This window comes from Rhinolophus sinicus, chromosome 17 (genome assembly GCF_057876585.1).
Source record: "Rhinolophus sinicus isolate RSI-liver-muscle chromosome 17, RSI-T2T, whole genome shotgun sequence".
Taxonomy (NCBI): Eukaryota; Metazoa; Chordata; class Mammalia; order Chiroptera; family Rhinolophidae; genus Rhinolophus; species Rhinolophus sinicus.
The window spans coordinates 7999650-8018070 of record NC_142517.1 but is presented as its reverse complement, the minus strand read 5'-3'; positions in this window follow the sequence as shown (position 1 = coordinate 8018070).

Below are 18421 nucleotides of genomic sequence, written 5' to 3'. Positions count from 1 at the left end.
AGCATTTTGAAAGGTAGAAACCAAGCAGTAATACAAACAGCAAATACTGAACAATCACATACCGTTAAGGGGGAAAAGGTGTTCTTTCTTATTATAAATAACACATATAGAAATACACTGTTTTGAGTACACTTTCAAATCCCCACAGTTCTCCAGGCCTTCAGAACTAATCTTCAAAGAACCATATCTGTCTGGGAAACTCCTACTCTCTATTAAAGGCTCAACCCAAATATCACCACCTCTATATACCCAGCCTTCCCGGTTCATATAATCCCTGAGAAAAACAATGTCCACACCAGTCCATGAGCCCCAAGACAGAATTAGGGCACCACCTTCCTCTCTCAGCACCTAAGCATTCCTCCTTCATAGCCTTAGGGACCCATTGATGTCATCATTGTTGAGAACCTGGATCCGCCAATGGACCCTGTGCTCCGAGGGAGGGAAACACTTAATACACCTCTGGAGGTCCAGTGCCCGCATCAGCACCTGGCACCTCATTGGTGCTAAGTATGCACTTTTGAAGTGAATAAGCAAACAAATGAAGGAATTATAGAATTTAAAAGGGCATTTTTAAATTTGTAAAGCTTAACAAGGAGCTGCCTAGATTGACCCCTATGAAAGATTCAGAAACACTTCAGTTAGCACATCTCATATCTCCTGCTGTCAATGTGTGGAATGTTTTAGTTTGATTGCTCTAAATAAACCCTGAGCTCTCTGATTTCACATATTAGGATCAAAAGACTTCCTGGACCCTGATGTGTTCATCTGTTCAGATTACAGTGATTCAGCAATGGATGCAGGATATTCCACTTAACAATGTCTTAATCAGCAGACTCTTTAAACTGCTATGCCCAGATGATTAGCAAGTGTTACCAGGGGGAACGGGTAGTTTAAAGAGCAGAAAGGGCTCTGGATCTGAAATTGAGGAAAAAAAAAAAAAAAAGATTGCTGATTAAATGTATGTGTAACATCCAAAGAGGCAACACTAGAGAAATGCAAAGGAGAGCACATAGTCAAGGGCCAAAACATTCTCACAAGCAGGCCATGCAATGCCCACATCATATACTCACACTGGTGGGAATCTCTCACCTGCAGACTTTAGACAGCTGTCCAGATGGATGGCTCAGCACACATCACCTTTTAGAGTCTCTCTGAGAAATAGCTTGGAGTAAACACCTACAGGACTGTGATCACTATCTTAGCTCCACAAACTTCAAGGAATGCAAAGAACCTTGGGATGTCAAAAGACTGACAGATGGTTGTGAGGAAGAGTAACAAGTCAGATGCAGTGGGCATAACTATCCAAGAGAGGGACCCACAGTGTTTGTCTGCAAGCTTGAGTTGTGGAAAATTAAAGGTCATTTTAGCTACACTGTGTATTGATAGAGTTGCAACCAAGTTCATGACAGAGGCCTCACTATTTTCAATAAATGAAGAGAAGGCCAAACTGGAAATAAATTACCAGTAAACCTCAGTAGACGGTGGGGAATTGGAAAGTTCTCTAGTGAATATTATATGGCAGATAGAGGAGGTACTTTTCCTTGTACATGTTTTAGCTTGTTAATTATGAACTAAAAGCTTGATAACCTCTCAAGTCCATATTCCACCTGTTGATTCTTCAGCCCACAGAAGGACTTTTAAATTATCTAAGATTCTGGAATCCTCTTAATGCAACCACCATATCCTGTAGAAGATCAAGTCAAAGATTGGCTTGAACTGGAACAACCTCAGGAAGGTATAATGTTAGGTGGACATGTGGAATAATAGTCAGTTGCTAAAAACTCTTGATGTTGGTGGCACCCTTGTATTTGAAGGTCTTTAAACCTTCTATGGATAGTCAAGCATCAAGCAAAGCACAATAACCCTCTAGTACTCTTTGAATGAGAATATGGAAAAATCTGTTTACAGAATTTACCTCAATATATCTTAAGAACTTCTAACTCAGTAGAATTAAAGATTCTGTTATTCTTTCTCCTGAGTTTTTGCCTCCATGGTTAGTCATATTTAGCTATCAATCTATTTCCACTTATCCAAATTGTTACTGAGCTCTGTAATGTTTACCATTACCAAGAGCTGTTGCCACTTTCTAATAGCAAAATCTAGATTTTGCAAACCTGAAGAGTTAATGGTATCTGCAGAAGTACTCACCAATGTACAAACAGATGTCTATGGTTGCTTTTAATTTCACATTATTCCACTGTTTCATCTAATGCACAGAGGAATTGATACGTAAGCTACTAGATTTTGATTCTGATTTCTAACCATCTTTAACAAACTCCCCAAAAGGAAAAAAAAGGACAGTCCTCTACTTTCATACAAAATAAACGTGTGTGTGTGTGTGTGTGTGTGTGTGTGTGTATTTCTCATTATGAAAGAACTCCCAAAGAAAGATATATTAAAAAGTCTTTAATTATACCTCACCTTTAGACACATACTCAACTCTTCATAGGCTTATTTTTAGTATTTCAAGCATGCCCCTTAATATTTATTTTTTTTGCTTTTCACACATGAATACACAACTGACAAGCTTAAAATGAATGCATACCTAAGGCTAATTCATCATAAAACTTCTCATTTTTAGTCCAATTTTATGAATTCTTTAAAACCTACACTTCTTATCACAGGTATCAGTTTTGGGGTTCTAATATGTCCCACTCATTTTTATAAATTAAGACCAAAACTCGAGAAATACTCAAACAATTGTACAAACACTGCTTTTCAATCAAAAAAAAGCAAAGCAGTCAAAGTTGAGTAGTCTGGGCAAAGGCAACACAACATATGGCTCATGTGGCAGCTGAAGCTGACCTGCCTTAGAATCACCACTGTCTCCAGGTGTGAGTCAATTTACACCCAGAGACCACCTGTACCCCCAGGTGACATCAGGAAACATAACCCAAATGCCTGGGCCCTTTCTGTGTTGCACCATGATGGGATATTTTCAGTTCCTCACAAAGGCCACAGCCCTTCCAGTTCCAGCTTTCACGCAAGCAATTTCCCCAACCTAGAAAATCCTTTTCCTACCCGTCTTCTCCAGTTGCCATCTGGCTCATTCCTACTCTTCAGTTTTTCAGCTTAAACGTAGCCTTCCACAAACCTCCAGATCAGACTACATATTCGCCAGTGTCACTCTGCACTCGGGGCTCAGCAACACTCCTCAGGCTTGTGATGAGGTTTGGTGGTCATCTCCCTTGACTGACCATCAGCTCTACACACACAACCTAAAAGCCTGTCTCCTCTGTTCGTTCAGTCCTAGATTCCCATTGCCTGGCACCTAGTATACTCCCATCAAGTCTTCATGAAACTGGGTTAAATCAAGTTAAATGACAAGCTTAGTGAACGCAATTTGTTTCCTGAATGAGATCTTTCCTTTTGTCATGTTTAGGTAGGAGGGAGCGAAGGGGAGAGAGACAGAGAGAAATTCATCTCTGCCTCATAGTGAAACAATGCTATTGGGCCATGGAGGCTATTTACATGTCATCCCAGTGGGACAAGTTTTCCTTCTTACACATAGGTCTCCAAGGGCCAAGCAAAGCAAACCAAGGCTGTCCTTTGTCCTGACATCTGCAATGTTTTGATCTTCATCCATTTCTTCATACCAACAGGGATCTGCTCTCTGCGTGTAGTGTCATTGACTCTCTTTGATCTTCTGTGTTGGCCACATGTTCCCCCAAAGCCAAGGAAACAATTCCGTCTTAAGCTTGGAACTGGGGACTCGATTCCAATGTAAAACAGAAAGCACACATTCCAAACTGAGTCCTCTAGTTTTAAGTTTCAGAGAAAAGGTGATAGAACAATGACCCCAACGTGCTTGATTCCCAATTATCAGCATTGGTACCACCTGCAGCTACCAGACACAGAGAAAGCAACCAAAACCACAGTCAAGAAATTACATATACTTTATCTCAAACAAGAAAGGAAACCCACTTGGGAAATAATCAGTCTTGGCCAAGGAGAAATCAAAAAGAAGGGCTGGTAATAGAAATATAAGCTTGCTTCTAAGACAATAGCATTAACAATGAACTTTTAAACAAGTGTTTAAAAAAAATACATAGTTCAACAAGTTCTGTTGCTGAAGGTGCTCTACTGAAACCAAAGTAGAGATTGCTGCAGAGACTCGGGCTGGCTCTTTGCCTTCTGTGAGGGGCCGCTGTACCTGAGTCACCAGCAGGTACGGGAATACTGACAAGCCCCTGACTCAATGTGGTTTCAAAAAGCAATCCAGAAACAATTTTTGGCTTTGCTGCAAATGTGCATAATGGAAAGCAAATATTATTAAAAAGACAATCATTTTTAGTGATTAAAATAATCCAAGGCAGAAAAAATTTCTCCCATAAGTTTCTAAGTTCTCATTTATCATCGTTTTGCCGCAAGAAGCCAGAGTAATTTTATTTTTCCTGACTTCTATTAAAAAGATCAATACATATGATTCCAAAGAGTCTCGGCTCATGAAAAGATGGAGCAGGGCTGTAATCACATATGAAAGTATTGGTTGTCATTAGCAGAAAGATTGATCTGAAAAGACAGCAGACCCAGAGTGAAAGGACTTAAAATTTTCCATTGGGCAGCCCAGCAACTTTCACCTTCCACATAATTGAATACAGATAACAGATTACCATATTAGAGGAAAGAATTGGATTGGGGATATTCAGTAGATACCCACTTTAGCAAAGCAATGCCAAATTTCTCAATAATGACTTTGTTTGATGCAAAAAAATTAATGTGGCCTGACAGTACAAAGGCCTAGTCCAATGTGTATTTAAGCCAAAATTGTTGGATAAGATTTTTATACAGTTACCTGTGGCATCAGAGGCTCTAATGAATGTACTTGTTCAGTTAATAGTTAAAAACGGAGTTAAGGAACTTATTCAGGCAAATGTCAAGGGCTTATTCCCTGAATAGAGCTTCTTTCAGCTTTCTTTAGTGAGTTATTGACATGCCCCTTGGTGGTGATTGTATAAAACTCACAAGAACTAAACTCATGGGCATGCAAAGGCTTTTCGTCACTGCATAGCTCTTCTTTCCAGAAACCCACCTACAGTGCAGTAAAAACCCTTGCTATAAACCAAGGTGGAATTTTTATAAGACCTTGGAAAGACAGAGTGAACTTGAAAATTCAGAGTTCTGGTCCAAGAACATTCCAAACTGAAGGTCAATGTTTTCAGTATGTTCACCCTTGTCCTTCCTATGTACAATATTAACACACGTGAGGAGGGTGTTCTCATGCTCCAGAACTCATAGACAAGAAAGACGAGAGACCAGAAGCAAGAGACACACTAATAACCAAACTTTGGTCTATGCATTTTTAAGACATCTGAATATTTCATCACTCTTCAATCCCTTTACCTGTTTAGCTGCCAGCAAATAGCTGGACATCTCATGGTAATCAGACCTGTTCATAATGATTAAGCACTGATCATTTTCATAATGACCTAACAGCTGATACTGTGGAAAGACATTAGCATCCATTGCCCATAACAACCATCTTAACAGCATAAGTGGGCATTGCGTTTGTGTTAAGAGTCATTGTTTGTAATGGACTTCAATAGAGTTTGAGAGATGTTTTATGTGTGATATTCTGTTTCTCTTCTGTGAATACTTAAACGCTTTCGTTATCTAAATTTCATACAAAATCACATTGTCATGTCACATTGGCATCCACCAGACACTTCACTGCATACAAAGCAAAACTGTATTCCTCAATGTTGAAATTAAATAAAACATAAACACTTGTTTTTATGAAAATACCAGAAAATGTTCACGCTTTTGGAATTTCCTGTAATAATAGTACCAGAAGTAAATTCCTCTAAATACAGAGGACAAAAATAAGACCAGCCAGAAATTATTTTTAGTTCTTCAAACTTAGTAAATTCTTTCCCATTTTCAGCTGAAAGAATTTTTTTTTCTTGCAACTAAGATAACAGCTCCATTTTACTAATGAAGTCAGTATTTTTAAGAAAGGAGAAATTTTATTTGTACCATGTATGCTTCATACAGGATTCTGTGTAAATATATGTGTATATGTTTATATTTGATGCTGGTAATGAGGCCATATCTTTTTTAAGCCAATTCTCTTTTCAAGAAGACTGAAATAATAATCACTCAAGGGCACCATTACTTTAAAAGTGAAGCATGATGGCTCGCCAAGACTGGAGTGAGTTGTGGAAACTGCCCGTCTTTGTCCTGATGAAGGGTTCTCAGAAGGTGACTTGAGTTATAAGACGCCACAATGGACAGAAAGCCCACAACGTAGCTATGTGACAGGCACACCTACTGCCAGGTCTCCATCCCTCCCCTGTCTTTCTCATGCCTTGATGAAAGATCTATGATATGACGCCTTGGGTGGACGTGCTCTCAGGGGATTTAACAATAAAACGTGTATGATGCTCTAAGCCACACACTGGGCTCTGATTTGCACTGGGCTGTGCTAGTTTCAGTTTGTGCAAGTTGCATCTCACTCCTGTCCTCTGCATACAATCTGATAAACAGGAAGTCGCTGAGGCCCAGAATGTGATGTAAATAGGGCCTCAAACATCCTACCTTTCCAAACACCATAGAAATTACAGCATTCAAAAAAAGACAAAAGAAGAAAGCTGTAGTGTAACTGTGTGAATCAGGGTCCTCCACAGGAACAGAACTGATAGGAGAGCGGGGGAGACAGGAAGACAGAGTAAGAAATTGGTTCGCATGATTGTGGAGGCTGACAGTCCCAAGATTTTCAAGATGAATCAGCAAGCTGGAAACCCAGGAAAGCCAATGGTGTAGTTCTACTCCACGTCTGAAGGTCAAAGAACCAGGAGAGCTGATGGCCAATAAGCTGAAGACCCAAAAAGAGCCAGTGTTTCAGTTCAAATGGAAACAGGAAAAAGCCAATGTTCCTGCTCAAAAGCTATCAGGCAGGAGTAATTCTCTCTTACTTGAGGGTGGGTCAGGCATTTTGTTCTTTTCAGGTCTTCAATTGATTGGATGAGGTCCACCCACATTAGGGGGAGCAATATACTGTAGCCTTCCAATCTAAGTGTTAATCTCATCTAAAAACAGTGTCAGTAAAATAAGCAGAATAATGTTTGACCACATATCTGGGCACCCACGACCCACTCAAATGGACATGTAAAATTCACCATCACAGGAACCTTGTCATGCTAACCAAATACACTTTTCCTTTTGTTTGTCTTCATACAAGATAATATAACTGCTGTTCATCCTTTTTTTGTGATGATTCTTTTTGTCCGTTTGGTTTAGTAGAAATAAATATTTCTTCTGCACTTCAACAAGCAGGCATTGGATGGGCAGAAAAATTGCACTGAAAATTCATTTCCCTTCCCAGCTAAAGCAAGCTCAAGGAACATTTATTTAATAAAATGAAGGATCAATAAAATTATAATTTTAAGAAGTCAAGAGTCAATGCCAAGTTGTCCTGTAAAGAAATTTGATAGGAATTCATGCTCTTTCTTTTCTTGGTTAGGAAAAATAATATTAAAAGGAGAATTAATTTAATGATCATCATACTGCTTGGTTTAGTGGTCAGAAGTTTGACTATGAAACATGCCCCAGCTCCTAGTCCTCGGAAACTGCATCTTCCGATTCCATGAGACCCTTGTTACTCAAAGGGGGCACCACAAAGGAGCAGCATTAGCATCACTTGGGATTTTGTTTAAAATGAAGATTCTGGACCCTACCCCAGGCCTATTAAATCAGAATGTCTGGCTGTGGGGCCTAGGAATTTGCATTTTAAGAAGCTCTCTAGGTGATTTTTAAGCATAACAACATTTGAGAATCTTCACATGAAACAATGCTTTATCCAGTTCATAGAATCACATGCCACAGGTCTATCTGCAACCAGAGAAATTTAGTCCTATCATCCAGTTAAGGCCTAATTTATCAACCACATTGACATATACTCTAATTGAACTGCAGATGATTTTATGTTTAACTGTTGGCTCATTCCCTCTCAATGTTAAAGGATTACATTCATTTTGATAAGGTTAGTGGTACTACAGAATCTCAAGATACTACAGCATTAAATTTTAAATTTTAAATTTAAATATTAAATTTAATATTAACATATTCATTTGCTTGGCATTTCATCCCACCATCTTCACATAAATAGACATCCCTAAGAAAACATTTCTCAAGTTGTCATCACTTCTCTAATTGCTCATATTTTCTATAAAACATTAGGTACCCGTCATACGTATGAGTGAGGTGTGGGCCATGAACACCTGTACAGAGGGGCACTGGTTTATAGCAGGTGATCTACTTATTGTGGAATATCTGTTAATTCTGCTTCTCAAGTCCAGTCTTAAAAAATATTCCAGCCCATTTATGATCTTTAATCTGCCCAGATCTCCTCTTTGCAACAAGAATATTAAAAGAGGCCAAACTCTGAAACAGTGGGTTTTCCTTCTCTTCCCCCAGCCTGAGTTCCCAACGTCTCCTTCACGCTCACACTACACAGCAGTAATTCCCCATCAGGACATTCATTGTCTGGATGTTGGCCTCTGCCGCTGTGGAGCCCCTCTCACATGGTGGCCTCTCCCCAAGACCATCCTCACTAACAAGCCCAGCTCTCCAAAACGTTCTCCTCTTTCCAAATAAAAATGTTCTATGCCATTTCCCACTCTCAGGAGACCTGATGTCAAGTACCTATCTGTTCAGATCTGTCTGATACTATTCCCTTTGGGTTAATAATAATGAACAACAGCATTTCGCATTGCGTCAGGTTGTGATGTAGAGCTACACATCCGGAGTTCAAGACCTAGTGATATTTATAGAACCTTAGGGAAGGTTTTGTCCTCAAAGAACTCATAATTTAATAAGATAGATAAGATAATTAAACAAAAATACAATAGACTGGCAAACACCAAAGAAAGGTGCGACATGATGGGGGAATCAAGAACAGGAGAGCTCACATCCAGTTGGATGGTTTCTCAGAGGAAACCACCCTCGTTCACAGTAAACTCATCCCTCCCTGGGGTCACACTTAGAAGAGATACACCCAAAACTGCTCCATCTGCAAATGAGAACTGTGTCCACGTGAACTCACGCCCTGTCGGTTTTTCTCTTGGCTCTGAGTCGAGTCAGGCTCATCATGTGATCCCCTGGGGTCTTGTGAAATAAGTCCTGTGGCATTGCAAGCTATGTGTGAGGCGTGTGTGTTTGTGTGGGGGTGGGAACAAGTGTGCGTGCACAATCATATACATACGATCAAATTCTCACCTCAAGCTAACGAGATCACTTACTTGTCTAAGAGTAATTTAGGACATATTGAGTATTTCTTGGGGACCAAGCTCCATGATGAGGATAAAGCTGCAAATAATGCAGAAAGAGTCCCTGCCCTTCAGGTGCTTAGAATCTAGATGGCCCTTAAACAAATAACAAATAATGACTTGTGTAGACTGAAGTATAGTTGGAAGTTCAAGACAAAAGTGTACACAGCTGCTCTACAAGGGATTCCTTTTCTAGTCTACAGATCCAGCATCTACTGTTGCAGTGAAAAGGGTTATAAGTCTCGTCCTCATATTGGGGGGTGTTGCAAATGCCTGTCTCAGTTCCATGAGGACAACCCTGTCGCCTCAGAACGGCATCCTCACCACTCCCTGGAACCACTCTACTACGCAGTACGTAGTTCTCAACCTGTAGTGAGCACAGGGATCACCTGGGGGGACCACAGTGCGGATACCTGGCCTCACCCAGGTATTCTGATTCAGAAGGTCTATGTTGGGGGAAGTTATGCCATATTTGAAGAACCCACCTGAGTGGTTCTAAAATAAACAGGTGAACTATCCGGAGAAACCCTGTAACCTAGAGGTGAATAAACTAAAATCTCTAATTTTAGTTACCCAGACAAATTAAGAACACAATTTAATTGATAGTCTACAGTCATTTCAGAATGTCTCAAAAATATGCACAAATATTCACATATTATGCCTTCTCCTGCCTCCAAAAGGTACTAAGAAGCAAACTATTCTGAAAATAGAAGAAAGTTCATAATCCTTAGATTTGAATTCTATATAAGGAGTAGTTTTAGCATCTAACTTCAATACAGGTTCTAGGTTAACAAAAAAAGAGTATTCATTTATAATTTGTTTTTTTAAATAGTCATTAGCACCTTTTAGGCAGCATGAATAAATACCCAAATGTAAGAAATATGCTAAACCCAAAGCTAAATACTGCCAACAATTCATGATAGAAATAAAATTAGCTTCAAAATATGAGCAAAATCACAGATAAAACAGGTTTTTTTTTATTGTGACCTTCAAATCAACTCTTTGGTTTTCTTTTGCCATTTTTAAATGACAGACAACTTGAAAAAATAACTGTATTTTCACAAAATCTAAGTTTTCTCTTTCACATAATATTGATTCAAAACCAATGTTATCAATAGTCACAAGTGAAAGAAAACAAACTTCCAAAGCCATAAATTCTACTGGAACCAAGACACCTTGTTTATGAGTAAAAATCAGCAAATAACTTTAGAAAAAGACATCAAGGCTTGAGTCAAGCCCAGAATGGTGTGAACTGCAAAGGCAGGGAGAATGAGTAGGAATAGGAAACATGTTCTTCAATATTTCACTGAACTTTTTAAAAAATTCATAAAAGAGAAATGTTATGTAAAAACTTTGCAAGGAAATGAATATTGAAACAGCTCAACAGTGGGGCCAGCACTGAAAAGCTTGAAGATAGATAGATAGATAGATAGATAGATAGATAGATAGATAGATAGATGATAAATAGATGATTGATGAAAGAAAGAAAGAAAGAAAGAAAGAAAGAAAGAAAGAAAGAAAGAAAGAAAGAAAGAAAGAAAGAAAGAAAGAAAGAAAGAGAGAAAGAAAGAAAACGAAAACAAGAGAGGGAAGACGGAAGGGAAGGAAGGGAAGGAAGGGAAGGGAAGGGAAGGGAAGGGAAGGGAAGGGAAGGGAAGAAGGAAAAATTGAATCATTCCTTCCCTCAGTAAACTATTATGCAAATGCCCTAAGGCCTGATACAGTGAACTATGTCAGGGACACCAGTTTAATAAAATATGGTCTATGTCATTAAGGTGCTCACCACTTAGCCTGCAAAGTGACAGACACCTATCTCTACAGCTAAGCATAATACAGGAGGACGTGTGTTCCACTAGTCATAGGAAACAGTGGTTCAGGAACAGTGAAGAGTGTGTGATGAATTCTTCCTGGGGACTGTCATCAAGAGAGCCTCATGGAGGAGGCTCGTGTTTTGCAGACTTTGGGTCTGAGCAAGTATCTAGGTGAAGGCATCACCATCTTGGGTCAGTCACTTGTTTCATTCATGTAGAATTCCCTCTTCGGTTCTCTGCTTAACTCTCATTACACACTCTTCCCAGGTAAGCCCCTCACGTACACAGGTTCGGCCACCATCTTTATGCTTATGACTTCCAAAACTACCTCTTGAGTCAAAAACCTCCTGCCTGGGTTCCAGAATCACAGCCAATTGCCTCTGGATAACCTACAGCCTCCTCAAATTCAACATGTCTAAATGCAAACTCATTAACGTTTTCCTCCTCCCACCTTCAACCCAAACCTCTTCATCTTCTCCAGTTTGTGTTCTCACTGAATAGCACAGCCACTCACCCAGGCACCTAAAACTGAAATTATACAGAATCCCAGACTCTCCCTCTGCTCACTAATCCTAGTCACTAAACCCTGCCTCTTCCACTAAATATCTCACCGTCCTCTCCTTCTTCCACAACCACAGTCTTAGTTGATATTATGATCATGTTTTACCATGTATCCATCTTCCATCTTATTCCCTTCCAGTTCATCCTCCATGCACTGCCAAAATGATGTTGTGTAACTGATAGCTACTGATTTCGCTTCTCTGATTAATATCATCCAATGATGCCTCAGCACTCCAGGATAAATTCCACATCCCTCATAAGCTGGTCTTCTCACCCACCATCCTGTTTCTCCTAAAAAGAACACAGAACTCTGCTCATACAGCACTCAATCCTGTGCCTTGACATATGCTGACTTCTCTGGCCCAAGTGTCCTTCCTTTCCCACCAATGGATCACCTTCTCCGCCTGTCTCACTTCTGCTCAGCTCAGTGACCTCTTCCTTCGGGAAGCCATCCTGGTATCTTCAGGCTAAGTCAGGTCACCCTAGCTGGCCCCTAGCTCCCTGTGCATGCTTCTCCTGGAGTATCCTCACATTGTTCAGTATTGGTTGGACTATCTGTCTGCTTCCAACTGGCTGTGCAAGCTGGAGGGCAGGACTGTGTTTTGTTCATCTTTCCATCCATCATGCCTAGCACAAAGCTCATCACAAAAGAACTCAACAGTTTGTGGATTATCTTAATTAATGCCATTTGTGGAGCTTCAAACTTGTTGCCACTCAAGAATGAATAGTTGAAAACATCAGCAAACATATGACTATTCAACAAACTTCGCTCCTCAAAAACAAGCTATCAATAACAGAAATCTGCATTCTAAAGTTATATATATCATACAAAACAACTGGAAGGACATGGAAAATTGGGGTTAACCAGTTGTTTTTTCCTACATTGTACCAAATAATTGATTTGATAGCTGTTATTTAAACCGCTGTAATATCTGATACTTTTGAGGCAGCTGAGTCAATGAAACAGTTGTTTAAGTATCATGGAGGTTCAATCTGTGTGCAGCATATGGAGATCCCACTGAGTTCCTGCAAGCCATTCTCTCAAGTGCTTTTTTTAGCGTCTACTTCATGCTAGACATAGACATTATACCAACGTCCTCCAAGTGTAGCCCATGGACCACCTCCACCTAAGCCACCTGAGGGTCTGCTAAAATTTTGGATTCCTACAGTCCACCCAAGATGTCCTAAACCAGAAACTCTGGAGGTTCTGCATTTTAAGAAGGTCCACCTTATAGATATTTATTCAAACTAAAGTATGAGAGCCATGAATCTACACTTTGGACCATTCTACAGAAGGTGTAAGAAAAAGATGGGGAGTAGAAAAATGAGGGAATAAGAAAGGTCAAGTGAGAAGAGAGGGTGATGAGTTAGGATACAGGGATGGTTGCTGTGATAAGGAGACATAACAGTAATGGTTTAAACAAAAATAGTTGGTTTCTATTTCACATAATGGTCTGGGCATACGCAGTCTGAGACCCATGTGCAGTCATCAAGGTGTCAGGGACCTAGGATTTGTCTACCTTGGTGCCCTGCCATCCTTATCATCTTTCTCTCAACTGCATGGTCTGTGATGGCTCATTACTTCATTCTCATTTCAACCTGAAGAGAAGAAAAGGAGGAGGGTGCTTCCTGTTAAAGGCACAAGCCAGAAGGTGCATTCATCATGCCTGTGCATATTCTAGAACTTACCCATGTAGTTTCACCCACTCACAAAGGAGACTGAGAAATGTAGTGGGGCTACAAAGAAGTCTATGTGCCCCATTAAAATTGGGGTTCTAACGTCATCAGCATGAGGTGAGCTTCTGGAAATCTCCCCTGGAGTTTACAACAAATTAAACAGCTATAACTCCACAAAGGACTCCCTGCACAGCAGACAGGCGAGACAAAGAGGCCCACTACTGAATTCACCTAAAGGTGGGCAAATCGCACGAGCAGGGGAGGAGGGAAGGGAGAAGTGCAGAGACGGAGCCCCGTGGGCGCAGGACACAGACCTAGCTCAGTGCTCCGAGCTCGCTGCTTCCCAGAACTACTGCAGCTGCGGGAGAGGGAAGAACTCGGACTGCTAGGGCTCTGTTTATGGCCCACAGGGCTGAGGGGGAAGCATATAACACAGCTGAACCCAACGCTCACGGCAGAGACCTCGGAGCAAAGACTGAGGGAAGAAGGCTGAAAACGGTGGTTTAAGCCCTCACTGCCGAGCAGAGAACAGAGGCCTTAGGCACTGAGACTAGCTGCCCCCTCCCGACCCTCCCAGAGCTCGCCCCGCCCCCACCTGCCTGGAACTAGAAGCGGAGCAGTGGCAGTGTCAGAACAAAAGAACAGTGTATTTGCTGTTCTGAGAAATGTGGACCGCAGACACAGATTCACAGCCCAACTAGTTCCGGCAAAGGGGAGGGAGCTGTGGAAGCAGGACTAGCTGTGGTGGCGGTCACCGCCATTGCTCTGGGCCACATCTCACAACTCACCCCGCCCTGTCCCCACCTATCTGGGTGGATCCCTGCAAGAGTAAACAGAACTGCTGAAACACACGGGCTCTGAATGTGGTGCAGGAAGAGCTTTGGAACTTCAAAAGCTCTCCGCATCCTCACAGGGACACGGTGCCTTATGACCCAGGCAAACTGTTAACAAAGGAGAAGCCTGCCTTCCAGGAAATCCCCCCATTGTGTGAGAAGCTGGAATAGTGCAGAGAAAACATAACACTACAGTGAGAGACAACAAAAAAGGGCTGCAGTCGGAGAGAAAATAAAACATTCTACCAACATGTACTGGAAAATGAAAGACCTCTTCCTATCAACCCGTTGCAGAACCCACTCCTGTAGATGTCTAGGAAGAGAAATAATAAATCATTAATTGCCATGAATAACCAAGGCAATAAGACAGCTCAGAAAGAAAGTGAAAAGTCTCCAGAAAATGAAGTTAAAGATATGGAAATATGTGACTTAAATGACAGAGAATTCAAGATTGCAGTTCTGAAAAAACTCAACGAGATGCAAGAAAATACAGAAAGGCAGTTTAATGAACTCAGAAACACAATCAAAGAACAACATGAGCATTTTACCAAAGAGATTGAAATTTTAAAAAAGAACCAAATAGAATTTCTGGAGATTAAGAACTCAATAGAAGAAATTAAGAATGAAATAACCAGCTAAGGAAGTAGAGTTGACCAGATGGAGGAAAGAATCAGTGACTTCAAAGATAGAAACTTGCAATGACATGGATGGAAGAAGAAAGAGACTTGAGACTTAAAAGAAATGAAAGAACTCTACAGGAACTTTCTGACTTCATCAGAAAGAGCAATATAAGAATAATGGGCATCCCAGAAGGAGAAGAAAGAGAGAAGGGAACAGAGAATATATTCAAACAAATTGTTGATGAAGAACTTTCCAAACTTGTGGAAAGAGCTGGATCCTCAAATCCAAGAAGCAAATAGAACACCTAATTACCTCAACCGCAACAGGCCTTCTCCAAGGCACATTGTATTGAAGCTGTCAAAAATTAACGACAAAGAAAGAATCCTCAAGGTAGCCAGGGAAAAGAAGATGGTAACCTACAAAGCAAAGCCCATTAGATTATCATCAGATTTCTCAGCAGAAACACTACAAGCCACGAGGGAGTGGAATCAAATATTCAAACTATGGAAAGAGAGAAATTATGAGCCAAGAATAATATACCCAGCAAAGATATCCTTTAGATATGAAGGAGGAATAAAGACCTTTCCAGACATACAGAAGCTGAGGGAATTTTCTAATACATGACCAGAACTACAAGAAATACTAAAGGAGGCTATTCGACCACCATCAACAGGGACAATTTGTGGCAACCAAAACATAAAAAGGGGGAGAGTAAAGGGCTGAACTGGAATACGGGAATGGAGAAAGTAAGTGTGCAGAAGAAAATGGAATACTCTAAATATCAAACTTTCTTTTACATAAACTTAATGGTAACCACTCAAAAAAAATCCAGAACTAAAATACATAAAAGAAGAAACAGAGTAAAGATCATAGAATACCACCACATAGAAATAATAGACAACAACAAAAAGGCAAAGAAACCATGGTGACACAATCTTACCAGAAAACTAAAGACAGAATGATAGGAAATCTTCACTTATCAATAATCACCCTAAATGTAAATGCACTGAACTCACCAATAAAAAGGCACAGAGCAGCAGATTGGATCAAAAAACTAAACCCAACCATATGCTGTCTCCAAGAGACACATCTCAGCTACAAGGACAAGCATAGACTCAAAGTGAAAGGGTGGAAATTGACACTCCAAGCAAATGGTATCCAGAGAAAATCAGGTGTAGCCATAATGATATCAGATGAAACAGACTTCAGGGTGAAAAAGATAACAAGAGACAAAGATGGACATTTCATAATGGTAAAGGGGACTATACAACAATAAGACATAACAGTCATCAATATTTATGCCCCGAATCAGGGAGCACCAAAATATACCAAGCAACTACTAACAGAACTAAAGGGAGAAATTGACCAAAACACAACTATACTAGGGGACCTAAATACATCATTGACAGCTATGGATAGATCATCCAAACAGAAAATAAATAATGAAATAGCAGCCCATTAGATGAAATGGACATAATTGATATTTATAGAGCACTTCATCCTAAAACATCAGACTATACATTTTTTTCTAGTGTACATGGAACATTATCATGGATAGACCATGTATTGGGACATAAAATTAACCTCAGCAAATTTAAAAAGATTGAAATCATACCAAGCATATTCTCTGATCACAAGGCTTTGAAATTGGATGTCAAAAAAGAAAGCAGAAAAAAACACAAATACATGGAGATTAAACAACATACTTTTAAAGAACGACTGGGTCAAAGAAGAAATTAGAAGAGAGATCAAAAGATACATAGAAACAAATGACAATGAAAATATATCCTACCAAAATTTTTGGGATGCAGCAAAAGCAGTTTTAAGAGGGAAATTTATATCATTACAGGCCTATCTCAAGAAACAAGAAAAATCCCAAATAAATAACCTCCTGTTACACCTTAAAGAACTAGAAAAAGAAGAACAAGTGAAACCCAAGATCAGCAGAAAAAAGGAAATAACAAAAATTAGAGCAGAACTAAATGAAATAGAGAACAAAAGACAATAGAAAAAATTAATGTGACAAAGAGCTGGTTCTTTGAAAAGATTAACAAAATTAACAAACCCTTGGCTAGACTCACTAAGCTAAAAAGAGAGAAGACAGTAATTAACAAAATCAGAAACGAAAAAGGGAAAGGTATCACAGACACCACAGAAATACAAAGGATCATCCAAGAATACTATGAAGGACTATATGCCACCAAATTCAACAACCTAGAAGAAATGGACAAGTTCTTAGAAACATATAGCCTTCCAAGGCTGAACCATGAAAAACTGGAAAATCTAAACAGATCGATCACCAGTAACGAAATTGAATCAGTCATCCAAAACCTTCCCAAAAGCAAAAGTCCGGGACCAGATGGCTTCACTAGTGAATTCTACCAAACCTTCAAAGAGGATCTAATACCAATCCTGCTCAAACTCTTCCAAAAAATTGAAGAAGAGACAGTACTTCCTAACTCGTTTTATGAGGCCAACATTACCCTCATACCAAAACCTGGCAGGGACAACACAAAAAAAGAGAACTACAGACCAATATCTCTGATGAATACAGATGCAAAAATCCTAAACAAAATTCTAACAAATCGAATGCAACAATGCATTGAAAAGATTATTCATCATGACCAAGTGGGGTTCATCCCCGGGGCACAAGGATGGTTCAACATACGCAAATCCATCAATGTGATACATCACATAAACAAAATAAAGGACAAAAATCATATGATTATATCAATTGATGCAGAAAAAGCACTTGACAAGATACAACATCCATTTATGATTAAAACACTTAATAAAATAGGTATAGAAGGAAAATACCTTAACATAATAAAGGCCATATATGACAAACCCTCAGCTAATCTCATAATTAACGGTGAAAAATTGAAGCCCTTTGCTCTATGTTCAGGAACACGACAGGGCTGTCCCCTGTCACCTCTGCTTTTCAACATAGTGTTGGAAGTCCTTGCCAGAGCAATCAGGCAAGAGAAAGAAATAAAAGGCATCCAAATTGGGAATGAAGAAGTTAAACTGTCACTCTTTGCAGATGACATGGTGCTGTATATAGAAAACCCTAAAGACTCCACCAAAAAGCTATTAGAAACAATCAACGAATACAGTAATGTGGACGGCTACAAAATCAACGTACAAAAGTCCATTGCATTCCTATATACTAACAATGAAATCTCAGAAAAAGAAATTTTAAAAAAAATTCCTTTTGCAGTTGCAGCAAAAAGAATAGTATACCTAGGAATAAACTTAAGCAAGGATGTGAAAGACCTATATGCTGAAAACTACGAGAGATTTTAAAAAGAAATTGAAGACACAAAGAAATGGAAAAACATTACGTGCTCATGGATTGGAAGAATCAACATAGTTAAAATGGCCATATTACCCAAAGCAATATACAGATTTAATGCAATCTCCATCAAAATCCCAATGGCGTTTTTTAAAGAAATAGAACAAAAAAAAAAATCATCAGATTTGTTTGGAACCACAAAAGACCCCATACAGCCAAAGCAATCTTAAGAAAAAAGAACAATGCTGGAGGTATCACACTCCCAGACTTTAGCTTGTACTACAGGGCAACAATAACCAAAACAGCATAGTATTGGCAGAAAAACAGACACGTAGACCAACAGAATAAAATTGAGAA